This window comes from Pantherophis guttatus, chromosome 8 (assembly GCF_059756535.1).
Source record: "Pantherophis guttatus breed Tessera chromosome 8, ASM5975653v1, whole genome shotgun sequence".
Lineage (NCBI taxonomy): Eukaryota > Metazoa > Chordata > Lepidosauria > Squamata > Colubridae > Pantherophis > Pantherophis guttatus.
In genome coordinates, this window is record NC_142070.1 from 33,915,674 (window position 1) to 33,936,327 (window position 20,654).

The following is a 20,654-nucleotide window of genomic DNA, read 5'->3' on the forward strand; positions in this document are numbered from 1 at the left end:
GAACAAACAACGATAGCAGAGTTTTTCCACTTCAGCCTAATTATCAAAGCCAGGCAACACATACTTATTTATCTGCTTAATTTAAAAAAAAAAAAAAGCCAGATTTGAACCATTCTCTGCAAGGTCATTAAAAAGGGCTAATTTTGTCTCAGGAAGTAAGTTGATGCACAACAGGTGAGACCCATAGGGAATGCCTAGTCTGTACCTTCTTCACCATATATTATCTCTCTCATAGGAAGCATACTTCAGAAAGCATTTTTTTCTTCAGTAAGGTTAGATGGTATAATTTACAGTTTCTAAGACACCCATACCCATGTTTCATTTCATTCCAAACCCACTCTTTGGTAATTTAATTGGCATATCTTCAAGGTGCACAAGGTGCACAAGGTGTTGGAATAACACTCTAGGCTTTCTACTCAAACACCAAGTATGTCTTTTGGGAGAAAGGGAAAAAGACTGCCCTCTTGCTTTACAACAATATTTTTTTAAAGTTAATATTTAACCCAGATAAGTTTCACCATTATATATTATTCTTGTTATATGACAATATCTCAAAAAAGAGTTTTGTTCCAACCAAAAATCTTTATCCTGCAGTGTAAAGATGACTTAATCCAGTAAAGAACTGTCATTCTTATTATCATGTCTTGTATTGCTGTTGTTTTGGGGGATTTAAATAAAATTAATATTTAAAGACAGAAAATAATATGGTTGGATTTATATATAAACCAATAAATGAATCTTCCTCCTCCTTCCCTTCTTTCTCTTCCAGTATTGATTCCTATGTACCAAAATATTAAACAGTAACATCACTTATAAATAAACAAAGTCTCAAAATAGTAAAAAATACAAGAAATTTGCAAAACATAACTTTTCATGCTTAGTAAACATAGAATGCAGATTGACCAGGCAAATAATCCCAGATAAAACTAGAATAAGATAAATAGATTATTATGATTTATGAGAATAAACAGAACAAGACCAAATTGTACTTGTATTGATGAGAAAGTGGAGACTAATGTGTTCTTCAGTTTTAAAAACACAAAAATAAAAGTTTGTTCTATGAGTTTGCTTCTTTTTTGAATTAGGTTACAAGCATGGGATATTCCTGCTCTCTTATGCTTTCAAAGTGACTGAGAACCACTAATGATAGAAATCTATTAGATTCAGCTTGTAGCAGGGGTGAAATTTACTAACTTTTCCCACCAGTTTGGAAGTGCACGCTCCACATGCGCCTGTACCCTCTGCACATGCACAACCCTTCTACGTAAGTGCAGAGGGTAAAAAACAGGTTATTTTCTGGTTAAAACCAGGAAGTAATGATGACCGGGCGATTGGCTGGAGCCTCGCACTATTGTCACTACCGGTTCTCCAAACCACCCGCCGCCATCACTACCAGTTTGGCTGAACCGGTCTGAACTGGTAGCATTTCACCCCTGGCTTGTAGGGTATAAATGGATGTTTGCCTACACACAAACAGTTAAGTGGATGAGGGACAAATATAGTGATGATTAAGGCTATAAATGGTTACCAGTTGCAACAACTATATATGACTAATATTGAATGAAACATATTTTACATACTGAAGAAAATATGCTTGTTGATTTTCCCTAAACATCTAGATTTATATTGCTTGAATAGAATGAAGGGCTATTTAGGTTGATATTTGATCTAGCATAGTACATCCAATGGTCTTACAACAACAACAACAACAACAACAACAACAACAACAACAACAACAATGGTGGGAACCATCAAGAAAGAAATGGAAGGTTTAATACTTGCTGCTTAAGAACAAGCACTACAAATTAATGCCATGAAAGTGAAGATACAAAAATCCACTGACAATCCAAACTGCTGACTTTGCAACAACAAAGTTGAAACTTTCACATTTAATATGTGAATGCAGCAAAATCGTGGAACTGATTACAAAGCTAGACATGATCAAATTGCTAAATTAGTTCACTGGTCATTATGTCAAAAATACAGGCTACCTGTATCCTAAAAGTCATGGGAACATAAAGTGGAAAAAGTTACCAAAAATGAGATGGTGAAGGTCTTGTGGAACTCGGAACATCATATATTTTAAGAAAATACTTGGTTGATACCTAGGACACTTGCAGCAACCATTAGCACCAGTCAATGATATTTGTGACACATTTTTAAATGTCCAGTTGACTGAGTTTCATGTTTAATGAATAAAAGAGATAATAAAGAGATAATAATAAGAATAATAGAAATAATAGAAATAGAAATAGAAAGACTATGGCAAAGGCAAGCAAGAGTACCAATAGCAATATGTCCCTTGGGTGCAGTCCCAAAACAACTGCAGCACCACTTGAACACCATAGGGATTGACAAATTTGCCATCAGTCAATTGCAGAAGGCGGCTTCATTTGGAACAGCTTCCATCCTGCGATGATATCTGTAACACCTTTAAACATCCAGATTTGCCTATCCCAGGACTCGATAGGTAGACAAAAATGCCAAACTGACTGTGCGATTAATCATCATCATCATCATCATCATCATCATCACCATCTACTTAGGATGCTAAGGAGGAAGGCACTGGGTCTTTTCGGGGTTACATTCAAATAATGGCATAAAAGAAATTTAATATTTTCCTTAGCAAGTAAATTTGCTTCCCAAAAGAGAGTAGGAGTAGGACAATAACTTGTTACCAGCTTCTCCTGGTGAAACAATTTCATCTGAGGAAACTCTGTTTGATTTCACTGAAAGGATTATGTTTAATTCTTTTCTTGATGATATGCTGACATTCATTAATTTGCCTGTTCAATGAGCAAAAGCTTTTGCTGCCTCATACATTAGCATTCCTGATACATTCCAGAATTTTTCATTGATAGCCATATTTGATTGTGCTCATGTGCTCTGCTTTGCTGGATATCTGTTTTGTTTCATTCTTTCCTCCCAAAAAATGTATGAAGATACAGGCAATCAGAACAAAAACAGAATGCCTGATTCCCAAATCTACTGTCAGTACTTTCAGTTTGCTATCATTTTATTTTAGTTTGAAATAGATTTGATGAATCTTTGTTATTTATGAAAATAAAGGCGGGGGGAGAATCTTCTCTGTATATTCTTGCATTGTATAAAGAAACCTATCAAATGTGAAGACAAAAAAGATACATTTAAAAGTCTAGGAATTTCTTTGTTCCTATAACTTTATTTATAATCCTGGAATGTCATCTCATTATAAATTTATTCATCACAGCTCAAATAGGAGAAGTCATTGCATGTTGTCATCTTTGGTTACCAGGTTCTAAACCAGACAAGAGATGGCACTAAGTATATCTGGCTGGTTTTTACTGGTGACTGGCTTCTGCTGTTTCTGTTTCTTGGCTGGTTGTAGTGCTCAGCAGGGAGATGTGTTCCCACATGCTTTCTAAAATATTAATATACAAACTCATATTGAGGTTTCTGATAGTGGCAGGTTGGCTGCTCTGCGGTTTTCTGATTAGAGATATATTGGTAGTTCCGAGAAACTAGTGGCACCTAAATGGGCTCTGCCTAATAAGGTTTTGAAAGCTGATAGCATAATTTAAGGAGGCCCAGACTCACTAGGCTATAGACCTGGCTGACGCCAGCAAATTGCAGAGTTGTTAATGCTTCTGGTAGAGACATCTTTTAGTCAACCAAAAGCAAATATATTAAGTGAAAAATTGATTTGCGGTTCACAAAGGGAGGCTAGCATCCTAGTTTATGTTTGACAGGCTTATGTTCCTCATGTTTAAGCTGAAAGACTTTGAAATGCCTTTTCTTCCTTAAGCTTTTTAGGATGTAACCTTCAAAAAGGTTCCCGTTAACGTTCCTTCAAAGAAATATAATTACCTTACAAAAAAAACATCCAGTGTTATAATCTTGCACAACATGCGTCTCTTGAGATATTTAGAAACAATTTAAGAGACAAAGTGCAGCGAGAAAGGAGAGGGCAGCCTTTTACATTTGAGTATAGCGATTATATCATGTAAGCATATTAGTCTTGGTAGAAATAAATATAAAAGAAAGCATGATTAAAATGGGCAGTAAAACTTAATATTGTTTTCAGAATCAATTTTAATTAAAATGAGGGGATGGCAAGCTAATGGTGTTTTTAAAATGAATCTCCTTTTTAAATATTTAATGACAAATATGTTTGCAAGAGAACATTTCCTGTAATTTTTCAGGTAAATAAAAATGTATGAATTTATTATGAAAATAATACTGAATTGTTCCATAGTACTTGCACTTACTAATAAGCAGGGAAGAAAAGTTTTCTCTATGGTTGCCTTTTGGGATCTGGTTGATTTTGACAAACTGTACTTTTCTGTTGCCCTGTGTGGTGTTCCTCCTGCTTATTTGATTTTGCTTGATTGGTATAATGAGTCCTAGTTCAATATATCTGAACTATTCCTTACACTAGGGAAGCCTGCCCTACATTAAACTTTTAAGTTTAAACTCGGGTGTCCACCCAGTTCACACAAGTTTGTAGAGCACCCCGTTTGTAGTTGCCCCACTTACTGGGTTTTATGGCTAGAATCAGAGGAATCTTGTGGAATATATATTATTCCTATCCCCACTTTCTCCCTTCTCTCCCTAATTTTAAAAACAAATGCTAAAACAAACATTTTTGTACCTTTTAAAGCAGGGGTCACCAACCCCCTGGTCGTGACTCACTACCCAGCCTTGAACAAGTCGGAAGCAAGCCACCAAAATGTTGGGTCAATGCATGCACACAGGTTCACATCAGTAGTGGTTTTCACTTACCTTCACAACCAGTTCAGAACTGGGAGCGTGTGTGCGTTTGCTTTGCTTGCGTGCGGCGCTTCTGCACATGCACAGTATCTTCTGCGCATGCACAGAGTGTCTGTGATGACGTCCGGGTGGGTGGGCGGAGTCTCCTGCTGCTGCAACTACCGATTCACCCGAAATGGGGTGAACCAGTAAAAACCCATCACTGGCTCACATCGCAATTGTGCAAGCAATGGGCAAACACATGCATGCATGCTCCATTTGCACAAGCAGCTGGACTCCGTGACCACCACTCATGCAAATGAAGCTGAGCACCTGTGTGTGCTTGCCCGCCACTCATGCAGAACTATCTACTCTTCCCATCCCATCAATCCACAAAGCCAGAAAGGTTGGGGAACTCTGCTTTAAAGGACAGTATCTTGTAACTAGGTGGCTTTCTGTAGTTTCAAAAAGGCTGATGACAGACCTGCAAACCTATAACTCTCAAATATTGAGACTTATTTTCCCTCTCTTAGATATTTATAAACACATAGAAATGAGAAGCATTTAAGCTTCTTTAAGTCTCTCCTTATGAAAGACAATTTTCAGAAGAGAGCTTGAATGTAAGCTGGCAAAGGGAAAAGGAGAATATCTTCTTTATATTTAGTCAAACATTTAAAAGCCATATTTTATTCTGAAGTTGCACAAATTATCTTTGATAAAAAGATTGATACAGTAAAAATAACACTTATAATAACACTTATAGCCTTAGCAGCCCACTTCAGTTTTTAGAGCTGTAAAAGTTTTGATCAGTGTCTGAAGATATTAGCCTGGCATCCATTCATTGCCAAGAGTATTCAACCTGCCCCATTATAATGAATTACAAAGCTCAACCTTGAACCTGTATTTAGAATATTGAGAACTAAAACTCCAGCTGTATCTGAAGGAGCAGCATGAAAATGTTGCATTAGCATAAGAGAGAATAAACTCAGTGTTTATATGAGGCCACATGAAAAAAGTAAGAGCTGGAAAAGTAGATAAATACTAAACTAATTTTAACCTCAAACAATTCTTCTAGAATATTTAAGAAGGTGATAAATCTCATGATTGGCTTCTCATGCCAATGTCAGAGAACCCACTCAATATCCCTACCCCCATGATTTTATTCTTTAGGATTGAAATTGCAATATCGAAAAATTGTTTGCAAAAATTTTACAAGCAACAGGAAAGTCATCACATCTCCAAAGGGATTTGGTGTCAACTGGTTCAATTCATTACTTTGAAGCAGCTCCCATTCCTAATCAACTTTTATGAATCTGCTTTGATAGCGTGATTCAAAGTCACATCATCCGTTCTGTGTATTATGCAGCACTATATCATAGGTTTTTTTTTTATAACACAAGTTGAGTTTCAGAAGGAAAAAAAAATAAGATGTGTATAAATCCTTCAAAAAGTGCATCACATATATTTCTCTATGAATGATTAAAGTATACTTATCTTTTTCCAGACTCATGCAGTGCTTCATAAGGTGCAACTGTGCTGTTTTTATAGGTTTCCTAATAAAAGGTACTGCATTAGTAGTGCATACATTTACAACACAGGCAAATGCAACTGAGCACAGTTTAAGAAATAAATTTGGAAAAGACATTGTTATTTTAATGATTCAAAGGCAACTGCTTCAGCTGTGCTGCTGTGTGTTGCCAGGCTCTCTAAAGCAGGGGTGCCAAACTCTCATTATCATGATGGCGTCATATGACATATCGGGACTTTTCCCCCTTCACTAAACCGGACATGGGCATGACCAGCGCGTGACACATCTGGCCCACAGCCGGGAGTTTTACAGCCCTGCTCTAAAGGATTTCCATAGTTTTGATAAGTAGTAAAATATCCTAAGTAAAATAATTAGCTAAGGCTAATTATCCAGTTGTGTGCTTTTATCAACCAAAGATATTAACCAATTGATATAAAATTCAATTTCATTGTACACATGTTCTGCATTGACAATAAAGGTTTGATTTGTTTTGATTTTGATTTACTATTTTACTCATGGTTGGAGATCTTGATAAGGCAAAGGTTTCCAGTTGTGCTTAGAACTATAATAAATTATACAACTTAGAACTATAATAAATCAAACATCTTTCCAAGTAGCTGTACAGCTGAGGGAACTGAACCTATTGCATGGTGTATGTCTACAATCCCATTTATTTATTTATTTATTTATTTATTTATTTATTTATTTATTTATTTATTTATTTATTTTTAAATTTCTATACCGCCCTTCTCCCTGAGGACTCCGGGCGGTGTACAGCCAAAATTAAAAAACATGCAGTACAAATATTTAAAACAATTAAAAGATATATAAATTTGGCCCAATTAAAACTCACTACTAATTAAAACATTTAAAAATTTCTTCTTAATCCAGCCTGGCTTGCTTGAAAAAATGGGTTTTAAGGGCACGACGGAAGGCACTGAGGTCTTGGATTCTCCTTATCTCTGGGGGCAGCTGATTCCAGAGGGTAGGTGCCCCCACAGAGAAGGCCCTCCCCCTGGGGGTCACCAGCCTGCACTGTTTGGCTGATGGCACCCTGAGGAGGCCCTCTCTGTGGGAGCGCACGGGTCGATGGGAGGTCATCGGTAGCAGCAGGCGGTCTCGAAGATAGCTAGGACCTATGCCATGGAGCGCTTTAAAGGTGATAACCAACACCTTGAAGCGCACCCGGAAGACCACCGGAAGCCAGTGCAGCTCATGCAGGAGCGGTGTTACATGGGAGCGCAATGTTGCTCCCATCACTACCCGCGCTGCTGCATTCTGGACCAGCTGGAGCCTCTGGGTGCTCCTCAAGGGGAGCCCCATGTAGAGAGCGTTGCAGTAGTCAAGGCGAGAGGTGACGAGGGCATGAGTGACTGTGCACAGGGAATCCCGATCAAGAAAGGGCCGCAACTGGCGAATCAGGCGAACCTGACATAAGGTCCCCCTGGTTACAGCCGTCAGATGTTCCTCCAAGGACAGCTGCATATCCAGGAGGACTCCCAGATTGTGAGCCTTCTCTGTGGGGGCCAACGACTCGCCCCAATAGTCAGTGATGGAGTCAACTGACTATATCAGGATGCCGGGAGCCACAGCCACTCAGTCTTGGAAAGGTTGAGCTTGAGCCTGTTCCTCCCCATCCAGATCCGCACAGCCTCCAGGTACTGGGACATAACTTCAAGGGCATCGTTGGGGGGGCCTGGGGTGGAGATTAATCCTGTGCATGTATTAGTATATAACTCTATAAAACCAGGACTTTTTAAAAATTTTCTTGGACGTAATATTCATTTGACTTACCTCTCTCTACTTTTTTCATATTGAGTTTTCTTGTTCCTCTGTTTGTGTCCCTTCACATTATTATCTGGAGAAATCCCTCCTCCATTCCCATTGTTTTCCTAATAGACCTGCATAGGACATGTTCATCCAAGCACATAGAAATTTTAAAAAATGTTCCATCCTGTCTGTTTGCATATTATCAGTCTGTGCTTCTAAGAGGAAAAGGTCAGTAAGACCTTCAATAGTTGAAATAACAATGCATGTTGTATTAAAAGACAGGTTGTGTTGTTTTCTGAGTAAAGAGAGAACACTCTTAAGAAGAACTGGATAAAAATGGACTTTTAATTAATATCAAAGAATAAAATTTATTTTAATTGATTCAATATATCTTGTTATCTAGAATTAGAAGTCTATGTCTATATAGACTTTTTTTCTATTTAATTCACAAACATAAATTTATTTATTTACATGACTACCCATCTCAAACTATGTGGTGGTGGAAGGCTTAAAAACAATGCAAATTAAGTCACCAGAAAGAGTAATAGCAACAATTACTAATAATATATATATTAATATAATATATAATATATATATATATATATATATATATATATATATATATATATATATATATATATATATATATATATATATATATATATATATATATATATATATATCTCCCCTGTTATCTGATGGATATTTATTTATTTGTAAAATTTATTAGCTGCTCATCTTACATAAGATAACTCCGGGTGGCTTACAATATTACTCATCTTGGTTCCAATGCCTGTGGAAATTGCCACATTTTTATAGTCTTCTTAAAAGCCAGGAAGGTTGGAGCTAAGTCAATATTGGTAGATAGGATAGGAATGGGCTAGAGAGCATTCTGAAAGAAAGGCACTGGTACTGACACTGAGAAGGAACACTACATGAGTCCCATTAGATGTCACTGTTTCAGATATGGAACCCAAACCATGCTCATCTTATTAGGGTAGGACAACAAAAGTCCTTACAGAGATGAAGCCATGCAAATAATCCAGTCCTGTTCTATGAAGGATATATCAACTTGAATTACACTTGGAATGTATAGCTTGCAAAGTAGCAATGTTATATTAGCTGAGGTGCACTTGTAATTACCTGCACTATTGCATTCAGATCAAGTTGTAGTTTTCATGAGGTTCAAGGCAGTTCCATGTAGAGTGTATTAAGAGGTGATGAGTACATGAATCACAACAAGCAAGATGTCCTAATCCAGCGAAATAATGCACAATACAAAATTGTACAAAACCTAATATCTATGACCACCTGCTCTTTGAGCAAGACTTGAGAGAATCCCCAGATTGTACCCTAGGTCTGTGTGAGAAAGTGCATTCCATACAGAACCAAGAATGGAAAATATCCAATTCTGTGATCCAGGAAACTTCAAGCTTACAGCATTAACTCTTGATAGGGTTGAATTAAAGCAGCCCCACCCCCCATCCAGACATTCACAGCGTCCAGGCACTGGAATAAAATAGCTTCACTTGTTCTTTTAGAGGAGAAATTATTAATAATACAACATCCTATGTCACTGAATTATCTCTGCCACTGCCATCCTGTAGATGTTAAAAGGAATGAGGAGAGAGTAGAGCTCTGAAGGTACCCATCCAAGCTGGAATATAGGGTTAGATTGATTCTTGAGATCAACAGCACTGATTGCAACCAGCCCTGAAACAAAGAAAACCACCATAGCACAATGTTTCCCACTTCTAAGTGAATCCCCAATGTTACTATAGTTGGGAGTATTGGCGGACAGTGAGAGAGAAGTAGAGTCAGAATATATGCAATTCTCCCATCCTAAATCTTCCAGAGGACTTGTTAACCAAAACAGTACCAAGGATCTTATCCATTTTTTCAGGACTAACATGTTTAAACTTCTCCCAGGTAACAGTATAAGGTCATAAATTCAACTCCAAATGAAACCATGTAACTTTGTCCATCCAATGCTGAATGTATTCTTCACAGTGGCTTGTAAGGAATTCTGTAGTTCCTACTTACCTAAGAAGGAAGAGTTTATCCTAAGCAAGGTCAATGCCAACACTTGGAAGATGCCATAAAAGAAGTAAAATAAGCATGTTTCAAGGTCCTTATCATGAAGAAAATCCATTATTTATGTTCATTTGTACTATAAGTTCAATCACATGTTAATTGGATCCAGGGCATCTCTTGAGTCATGAGAGCAGATAGGGATGTAAACTGTGATTGGATCTATTGTGTGGGTTAGCATCTCTGAGGGAGAGAGTGGTATCCTCTGCTTTGAAATGAGGCACTGGTGCACCCCTCCTGAATAGGCTATCCCTGAAACCAACAGTTTTAGATAATTATTACTTAAAATACCTAAATTCCTTTAATTAGTTTAAATTGATACACCATTACTATTTTTTCCTCACAATAAGAATCTGTGAGGTAGATGAAGCTGGGAGAAAATGTGTCTAGCCTCACGTATGTCATTAAACATCTGTTGCTAAGGCTAAACTTAAACCTTCCAGGAACCATAGCTTAACTATGATATGAAGTATTAAAGTCCTAAAGTATAGAATTTGACATTTTAGGAATGACTCTGGCTTTAACCCGGTCAGAGAAAATCATTTTAAAATGATTTTTAAGGAAAAACTATACTCCTAATTCAAGTTAGTTGCTATTTAACAATTTTTGAAACATATGTATATTCTAAGAATGAGCATACTATTAAGATGGATAAATTAGATAAATATACAGTCACTTGAATTATAACTGAGAGGCAGATATTTCAAGTAGTAAAGGGAAATATCTCCATTTCTCTCAGTTTTTTTTTTTCATGAAGACTGGAAAAATCAAACTGGATTAGTGTGCAGTGAATGCAGTTAGTGTTTTATGTGAAAAATAGCCTTGATTTCTATTAGAATTCCTGAACTGTAATTGATTTTCACATGATTAGTTTCATTTCTGTCCTTCCCATTCCTGTTAACATGTAGAAATTGAGAAAAGACATAGCAGAACCAATAGGATACATACTTCTTTCACAGTTATATTTTTTTTAATGTTTAAACAGAGCAATTTTCAGAGGGAAATACATTTGGTATTTATTTGATTAAAATTATTTCTATTTCTCTGAAATTCTTTGGAAATATCAAGTAAAAAAATTAAATTGCCATGAGTTATTCCAGATTTTGTTTTAGATAAAACTGAGTGGCAGTCCTGATCAGTGGTGGGTTGCTCCTGGTTCGCCCAGGTTCGGACAAACTGGTAGCGGTGGTGGGAGGCTCCGCTCACTCACTCGGACATCATCAAAAACACTCTGCGCATACAAGCTTTGCACTCTGCGCAAAGCAAGCGAGCATGCCCCCGTACTACCGATAGCAAACCAGTAGCGCCGGGATTTGAAACCCACTACTGGTCCTGATAATTAAAGCTGATCAAGTTTTGGACAATTGGTCATCTAAAAAAGACAAATTTATAGTTTCATCATCTTTAATTGGGGAATTCTTTAAACCAATGACATTATTTTTCAGACTTGGATGGTAATCTTAAAAAGTTAAGTAATTCTAAAAACAGAGAGCTGCTGTACTTGGACAAAGTCTGAAGCACAATTTTGAAAATATGAGCAATTTGGTTAGACACTGCAACACGATACACTGTTTAACCACTGAAATTTATTATAAAGGCACAGTTTTATTCATGTTTAGAGAGGTCCAGCGAAACTTACTTCCAATAAATATGGAAATGATAGCAGCCTTTTAAGTCAGAAGTACCATTAACACATCACACAAACCTCACTTAATTCTGTATAATTTGCTAGAGTCTGAGAACTCACTGGGTTGCTGATTTAGTAACCTCTGAAAAGGTTTCTAGTGAAAGGAAAGCAACAATATAGTTCTTCTATTACAAATCATGAACTTAGTGTGCTGAATTTATGCACGTTGCTCTTACTGACATTTGCTTCCGCCAGGCACACACTGATATCCATTTGTCAGAGCTGGAAGTGATTCATGCAGCTCCTTATGTTCTACCCAGCTTTTAAAAATAATCTGAAGGAGCATATGGTAACTGTGCTGTGTCTATTACTTCAGCTGTAAGAGATATATAACTGACTTCTGTGGAATCTATGCCTCAACATGTAGAAAGGCATTCTTCCTAAGAACAGTAATATTTTTTTACAGATTTGCAACTGCTAAAGAATCCAAGACAGGTATCTTAGTCCATGGGTTAAATCCACAGAGTGTGAAGCTAAGCACATAGCAGAACACTGAACCTGAATCTACAAATTTGCTTGTTCTGTATCTTTACTCATCCTTGATTTGTTATTAGAGCATTATTAGAGAAAACTGCTTTTCAAATTTCTTATCTAATAAAATTAACTGACAAGGTTGCTACCTGTAATAAAGAAAAAACAACAACCTTGTTCTAATGTTTTGGATGAATCTTGTAGAATAATAGAGATGGCAGAATACATTTTACATCTATTATACTATGACAGAATCAGCTAAGAATAGGATAGGATAGGATAGGATAGGATAGGATAGGATAGGATAGGATAGGATAGGATAGGATAGGATAGGATAGAATTCTTTATTGGCCAAGTGTGATTGGACACACAAGGAATATGTCTTTGGTATAAAATAGGCATTATATATGATTTTTTTCCTATTGATTTATTTTGACCAGGCAAGTGGCACAACATTGCTTAACTTGGGTGAGCTTGGAAATTAAGTAGGGTTGGGTTGGTCAATATTTGGATTAGAGACAATTTGGCAGTACAGAATTGGAATTTGGATTTAGAAGTTTAAAAACAAGACTAAGGAGTGGAAAGCAAAGATGATGACAATCTGTTTCTGCACTCTTTGCTTTTGTTCCCCCACCCACTTTTTAAAAAATAGCCCTATAAGCAGGGATGAAATGCTTCAGCTTCGGACTGGATCGCCCAATTCGGTAATGCTGGCGGTGGGTGATTTGGAGAACCAGTAGCAGAAATCCCTGTGCGCCCCCACCCCACCATGCCCAGCTGAGCCGCAAGATCATCAGAGGCTTTTTTTTTTTACTTTTAAAAGCATTTTTTCGATAACTTCTTCCACTGAAAAAATGCTTTTAAAAGTAAAAAAAAAAAAGCCTCTGATGATCGCCCGACTCAGCTGGGATCGTCAGAAGCTTTTCAGAGCATTTTTTCCTGCAACCTCTTCTGGGGAAGAGGTGGTTAAAAAAATGCTTTAAAAAGGCTCTGCCAATCAGGCAACACAGCTGGGATCATCAGAGCCTTTTCTAAGCATTTTTTAACCACCTCTTCCCCAGAAGAGGTTGCAGAAAAAAATGCTTTAAAAGTCTCTCTGACGATCCCAGCTGTGTTGCCTGATCAGCAGAGCCTTTTCAAAGCATTTTTTTAACCACCTCTTCCCCAGAAGAGGTTGCAGGAAAAAATGCTTTATAAGTCTCTCTGACAATCAAGCAACTCAGCTGGGATCATCAGAGAGACTTTTAAAGCAATTTTTTTCTGCAACCTCTTCAGTGGAAGAGGTGGTTAAAAAAATGCTTTGAAAAGGCTCTGACGATCCCAGCTGTGTTACCTGATTGCCAGAGCCTTTTCAAAGTATTTTTTTGCATTTGCAGAAAAAATGCTTTGAAAAGTTTTTTTTTTAAAAAAGTTGGCCACGCCCACCCAGTCACATTACCCCACCACCATCAAGCCATGCCCACAGAACCGGTAGTAACAAATTTTACATTTCACCTCTGCATATAAGACATGTCTATGTCTGGGAGTCAGTAAATAAAACTTCATGGGCAGACCATTGTAATCAACAAAAGCTGAGACTGGTTAGAAGAATATAGTTTTAAGGATGTTTGATATTGATTCTGAAATTTTATGTTCCATGGTCAAGTGCAACATTTAGACTTTGAAAGGCTACAAGAGTCCCTACTTTCACAAAGTAGGTAAACTTAAGAAAAAGTAAGCAGAGCTAGGTCAAAATTAAATCTTGATCCGATTCAATATAATTCAAATAAAAATTTATATAATTAATATGATTACCTTCCATAGAATTAATAATTACAATTTGTTTGCAACACATTGTTGTTCTTAGTGTGATCTTAAACAAAGCTTTCTATGTTGTTTTGTGGTCCTGGAGTTTCAGGTTGCACACCCCGCTTTTACGGATTTAGTTTGGTTGTCTTGCATTACTTTGTGCTATCTAGACCCACATAATATATGATGTATTTTATATGTTTCTATAAATCATGGAAAAAAGAGTGGTTACTGAATTTTTTTGGGTTTAGAACCAACCATTTAGAATCCATATGAGAATCATATGGATAGTGCTGGGCACAAATTGAATTAATTCACTAAATTTTTTTTTAAAAAGTTTTATATTGTAATGATAAATTCAGTTTGATATCAGTATTTTATTTTTATTTCAACCTTAACAATATCAGTAACCTTGCTGTTACATTCGGATTTTCATGTATGTAAACTTTTGTCACAATCTAACACATTTTAGCCAAAGAAGTATACAAATACATGTAAGCAACATTATTTTTTAAAACATTTTACTAATAAAAAATGAAAACACAGATCAAACCATATGTTCTCGCTAATATTAAATCTATCTTAAAAACATAGAGATTATGGACGATTCATAGAATTACCTTTCAAAAATTGAAATAGAGTCTATTTGGAATTGTTTGAACTGTTGAGGATAAAGATACTTTCTAAAGTACTTTAGAAGACAATACCAGAAATGTGAATTCCTGAAGCTTTTAACTCAGAATGTTTCCAGTTACAATTAAGAATAATCAAAAGTAGGCATTCTGCCTTGCCTAGCTCCAATTTAATGCTTTTGGCAAGAATACATCTAATATATTAGAAGTAAGTCCCATATAGTTTAACAAAGATATAATGGCTTCTTTTATTGTCATAAATTGAGAAGGAGTTCTAAAGATCTTCAGAAACAAAGAGTGGCAAAGCAAATAGATTAGTGGTTGTGTAAGAATTATTTTATTCATAAAATATATGTGTGAAAACAAATAAAGTCTTACCAAAACTTTATTTATGAATGGTCTGGAAATAAACTTTTAATAATAAAGGTAAAAATAAAGCTCTATATTTTTTAGACATACAAGACATTTTTCTTGATATTCATCATAACATAGGCAAAATGAAGGAAAACAGACTGCTTCTATATAATTACTCACCTTTCCAGTAGATGGTAGTGCAGATGTGCTTAAGAGTTTGTATTATAAACTAAAGCAAACCATATGTACACATTTTACACATGTAGATTAGCAAGGTCTTTTTCCCAATATTTGAGCATTCTAATTAAATTGTGAGAATCTGTAAAAGATGAGAAAATGAACAATATGAGTTTTGACTCTAAATACAACTCCTTCAAAACCATCTCTAGAGATTCCATTTTTAGAAAGATCTCTGCTGATTTATACAAATGTTCATAAATTGAAAGACAGCAATATGTACAAATCAATAGTGCCTATAGCTATGCAGCCTTGTAAATTTGAGTGATGGCACAAAATCTTATGTTGTTTCTCAATAATTTGCAGTAGCAATTCTACTATAATTTTCCTTGTAAAATTTCATTTTCTTATCTAAGATTGATCTATCTATATCACCAGTGATAGGAATCAAGTTTTACTTCTTTATTCTGCATTTGCATTATGACTGAGACTTGGAGTTCATTTCAGCATCCATATATATTATGAAACATATTTACTCAGATATTAAACTCAGTGAATTAAACTCCATAGCTCTATTGACTTTTTTTTTTTTTTTTTTTTTAATTTGATTTATATGCCGCCCTTCTCCGGAGACTCAGGGCGGCTTACAGTGCGTTAAGCAATAGCCTTCATACTTTTGTATATTTATACAAAGTCAGCTTATTGCCCCCACAAACTGGGTCCTCATTTAACCTACCTTAGAAAGGATGGAAGGCTGAGTCAACCTTGAGCCTTGGAGAGATTCGAACCAGCAGTAAATTGCAGGCAGCTGTGTTAATAACAGGGTGCTTTAAACCACTGTAGTACCAAGGCTCTTTACATGTATACGAAAAGTTCTTTACATGTATACGAAAAGTTCAATTGGATTATTTCTCTCTAATGAGTGTAGGATTAATGCATACAATATACAACATTTACAGGTAGATTATAAACTGCTTCTTAATAGACTAATGTTCTTTCTTCTGGTTTCTTCTTTCTCCATCCCAGTGTTTGCTATTCCAATCAATCAACCAATTTTATCTCTTTTACCAGTGCTGCATTACTCATTCTACCCAACACTTAATATTCTTCACTGGAGCAAACAGAATAAAGTAAGTGCTAGAGTTATGAGAGTACATGTTCATCCCATTCTTCTAGGATGACCAAGCACCATTCACAGCTCAGGACAAAACATGTTATATTTCACACACAACAAATAAGCTCTGTTTTATAATCATAACCTTCAGCTTTTCCATTCTCCAAATCCTGTTTTGCCATGAGGACTATCAGTTGTAAATTTTCAATTTGGTGGCAGCATAAATGAGATGAAAGCCAAAGGCATTTATTTAATAAACAAAGGCAAAAGTAATAATGATCAATTAAATAATGTGTTGAAGGAAAAATATAAAGATAAAATAACTTTACTGATACGCTGAATGCGGCTGCGCGGGTTATGATGGAAATATCCTGACACTCCCATGTTACACCTCTCCTACGTGACTTGCATTGGTTGCTGGTTGCCCTCTGAGTGAGATTCAAGGTGCTGGTGATTACCTATAAGGCCCTACATGGCTTAGGCCTGGGATATTTAGGGGATCATCTGCAGCCAGCAACAGCTTCCCATCGCCCGGTGCGTTCCCACAGAGAGGGCCTCCTCAGGGTGCCGTTGGCCAGACAGTGTTGGCTGGCGACCCCCAGGGGGAGGGCTTTCTCTGTGGGTGCACCTACCCTTTGGAATCAACTGCCCCTGGAGCTCCGGGTGGCCCCCGATCTCCGCTCTTTCCGCCGCGACCTGAAAATATGGCTGTTTCATTTGGCCAGCCTGGACTGATGGGATTTTAATTCTAATTTAATTTTAATTTATTAGTCTTAATTGTACTTTTAACTGTTAAATTATGAAATTTGTATTTAATTTTTTAACTTTTTATTAGATATTTCGTAACTGTTGTGAGCTGCCCTGAGTCCGGCTGGAGATAGGGCGGCATATAAATCTCATTAATAAATAGATAAAGTATTTTGCTTCAAGAACTCCTTTCTCAAACATGAGTGACAGTGGAGGTACTCCAAAGCTGGCGAATTTTATAGCACTTTTCTGGGATCTAGTCTACAATGGAATTTCATCTTTATAGAGGTTCCACATTTTTACAGTACATTACACAACAGTTCTAATTAAGGACATTTTTATAGTTGTTTATTAACTACTAGCTGCACAATTTAGACAGTACCAATTTGCATATTGTTTTTCCTCTATGTGGGTAACAAAGTCTAACCAGAGCATGTTTTCAAGATAAATGACATGTTTGGTCTGAACTTGTGCCTGGAAACAAAAAGTAACTAGACAGCCAGCTAATGAGAAGACTCTGAAGAAAAATATTTGATGCAAACCACCTCCTCCCAAAACAAACATTTTCCATAATGTTACTACTCCTTCCCCAAATTGTCATTTTTATTTCTGCTTACCTTCAAAGGGTAAACCAGGAGAACAAACCAACTCCAGTAAATTATGCCATTTGATGGACGAGATCTAAAGTGTGCTCACTCTGCTTGATCTCCCCAGATTGGGGAAGCAACTGGAGATAAGTGGTACTACGGATTACCAGCCCCAATGCCATACAAGACTTTAACAGAGATAACCAACATTTGAAATGTAGCTCAAAGCTAACTGGTCACCAATGCTCATAAAGCAACAGGGTCATTGGAGCATAATGCATTTGTTTGTTTGTTGTTTGTTTGTTTGTTGTTTGTTTGTTTCAATTTGTATACCGCCCTTCTCCAATATGACTCAGGGCAGTGAACAGCCAAAATAAAAAAAGGACAAACAAAATTTAAAAGCAATTTAAAATAATTAAATATTTTTGGCCCCAATTTATTTATTTATTTATTTATTTATTTATTTATTTATTTATTTATTTATTTATTGCGATTTATATGCCGCCTTTCTCCCTAGGGACTCAAGGCGGCTTACAAAATGACAACTTCAATACAAATCACAATACAATACCAAATTAAAATCAGTAACCCAATTAAAAAATGATTTAAAATTATACCAGTGTACCCCCAAACGGATCAGTTTAATTGGTGGAAGAGCCACGTCTTCAGCTCGCGACGGAAGGAAAGAAGGTCGGGGGCTGTCCTGAGCTCAGTGGGCAATCCATTCCAGAGAGTCGGGGCTCCCACAGAGAATGCCCTCCCCCTGGGGGTCATCAGCCGACATTGTTTGGCCGACGGCACCCTGAGGAGGCCGACTCTGTGAGAGCGCACAGGACGATGGGAGAACGGCTGGAGATGGTCCTGCAAGTACCCCGGGCCTAAGCCATGAAGGGCTTTATAAGTGAGCACCAGCACCTTGAAACGTATCCGGAGTGCCACCGGTAGCCAGTGCAGCTCACGCAGGAGAGGTGTTACATGGGAGTATCTAGACGCCCCAGTAACTACCCGCGCAGCTGCATTTTGGACTAGCTGAAGCCTCCGGACACATCCCAAGGGCAGCCCCATGTAGAGGGTGTTACAGTAGTCCAACCTAGAGGTAACAAGGGCGTGAGTGACCGTGGCGAGGGCATCCCGGTCTAGGAACGGGCGCAACTGGCACACAAGATGGACCTGTGTGAAGGCCCCCCTGGTTACGGCCGTCAGATGGTCATCTAAAGACAGCCGAGAATCCAGGAGGACACCCAAGTTGCGGACCCTATCGGAGGGACCAAGGGTTTCACCTCCGATCATTAAGGATGGAACCTCCAGATCCCAGGATGCCGGCATCTGCCCATACTGTTGCATTGTAGATCAACTGTATCTTCCACATGAACTTTAAATGCAGACTCACACAGATCCTATTAAAATAATCTAATCCTGAGGTGTTTTGTTTTTGCAAAATCCCACAGCTGTCACTTGCTCTTTTAACAGGAGCTGATTGTCCAAGAAACCTTCCGTTGACAACAAGACTTCAGAGGAGAAGTGCCACGCAATTGAGAGTTAATGCTGGAATATTACTGGATCCTGAATGGATAAAAAGACTTTGTCCTATATTTACACTTCCTCCTGCTTTTTCCTACTATGCACCAAAAATAGTATTTTCTGACTTATGGCAGCATATCCTATACTGTAGGGCTTGCCTGTTATAGTTCATTTCATTGTAAATAAACACTTCCACCTCTATTTGCTTTTGTGAGTTATTATAGGAAATGCCTCCTACACTGTGGTCATTGGCCACTTTCCTCTTAAGACTGCTATTTTTTCCTGCTGATATAATGCGTGGAATCAAGCTGTTTAAGTCTGCAGTTCAGAAAAGTCCCAAGTTGGAAGGGGGAGACCAGATTATTCCTTGCTTGAAACAAATTAAGAATAAATTGTTTTTCCCCTAATTTCTCAGTAATCAAAATACCCCAAACCAAGCTCCAAGATGCATTACCTCAAAATATTAATATATCTGCCAAGGAAACAACACATTATAATGAATAAAATGTCATGGCATTTATATATAAATCAAATCACTGCTTCACTTTTACTTTTATACCTTTTTTCTAATGAAAAATATTGCCTTAAGTTATTTTTAATAATATCTTTTATTAGCCATGTTCTACAATGGATTAGTTTTATTACGGTATCTTCTGTCATAGAAAAGCAATACAAACCTATTTTTAAGTGGAAGTTGGTACTTTTATTGAAAGAAGTGATAAAGCTTTATTCCTTGATAAATGATGCAGTTGGACATTTACCTTAACTCATGCCCACTTTAGCCAATGTTATATTTCCACTGTATCAGTACTATTATTTCAATTTTGTTTGAGCTGGAACAATGATTAAAACTTATCTATAAGCTTTGGAAATGTAGGTGGCCAAATTCCAAGTGAATAATGACAGGCTAGCTATTTAATTTCCCAAGCACTTACTGCTAGGAAAAGAAATCTTTTCTATAGTATGTTAGATTCTCTAACTGCCCAGTGGTTGTTCCACTGTTATTAAACAGCTGTAGACTTTTCTTCAAAGGAGAAACTTTCAGGATTCAAAAATCTTGGGTTCCATTCAGCCTAAGGCCACAATTAGTAAAAGCTATTAAGGTCATTAGTGCATGTAAAAAAGAGGTGAGGAAGCCCTCTGTTTATGCAACATACATCACAATACTGTGTACTAACATTTTAAACTGGGCCAATTAAGACATGATGTTGGCTTCAGATTTAAACAAGCCTGCAGACTCACTTCTGGCATTATTTAAAACTAATTCCCTTTTGTATAATTGAATACTTCTGTGATGTGGCTGTTAGCAGATGTGTTTCAACTCAAGTAAAAGCCATGCTTCAGTTCCTGTTGTGACATCATGAAAAAAAGGGAAATGTTATCATACAAATATACCATATGCACACAATAAAGAAGGACACACATTAGAATAAGACACGAATAATTTAATTTAATTTAA

At 36.9% G+C, this 20,654-nt stretch overlaps 1 long non-coding RNA gene across 2 annotated transcripts in view; it reads left to right on the forward strand.

Moving 5' to 3' along the window:
• The window catches only part of LOC117680227 (uncharacterized), a 69,946-nt gene extending 50,550 nt beyond the window's left edge, over window positions 1–19,396 (forward strand). The window contains exons 2-3 of one of the 2 annotated variants that reach the window (XR_009621107.2): window positions 16,298–16,356; window positions 19,145–19,396. This is a non-coding gene — a long non-coding RNA (uncharacterized LOC117680227). Of the gene's footprint in view, window positions 1–16,252; window positions 16,357–19,144 lie in introns of both variants that reach the window. The other variant, XR_009621106.2, reaches the window with a different exon arrangement.
• The last annotated feature ends 1,258 nt before the right edge of the window (window positions 19,397–20,654 follow it).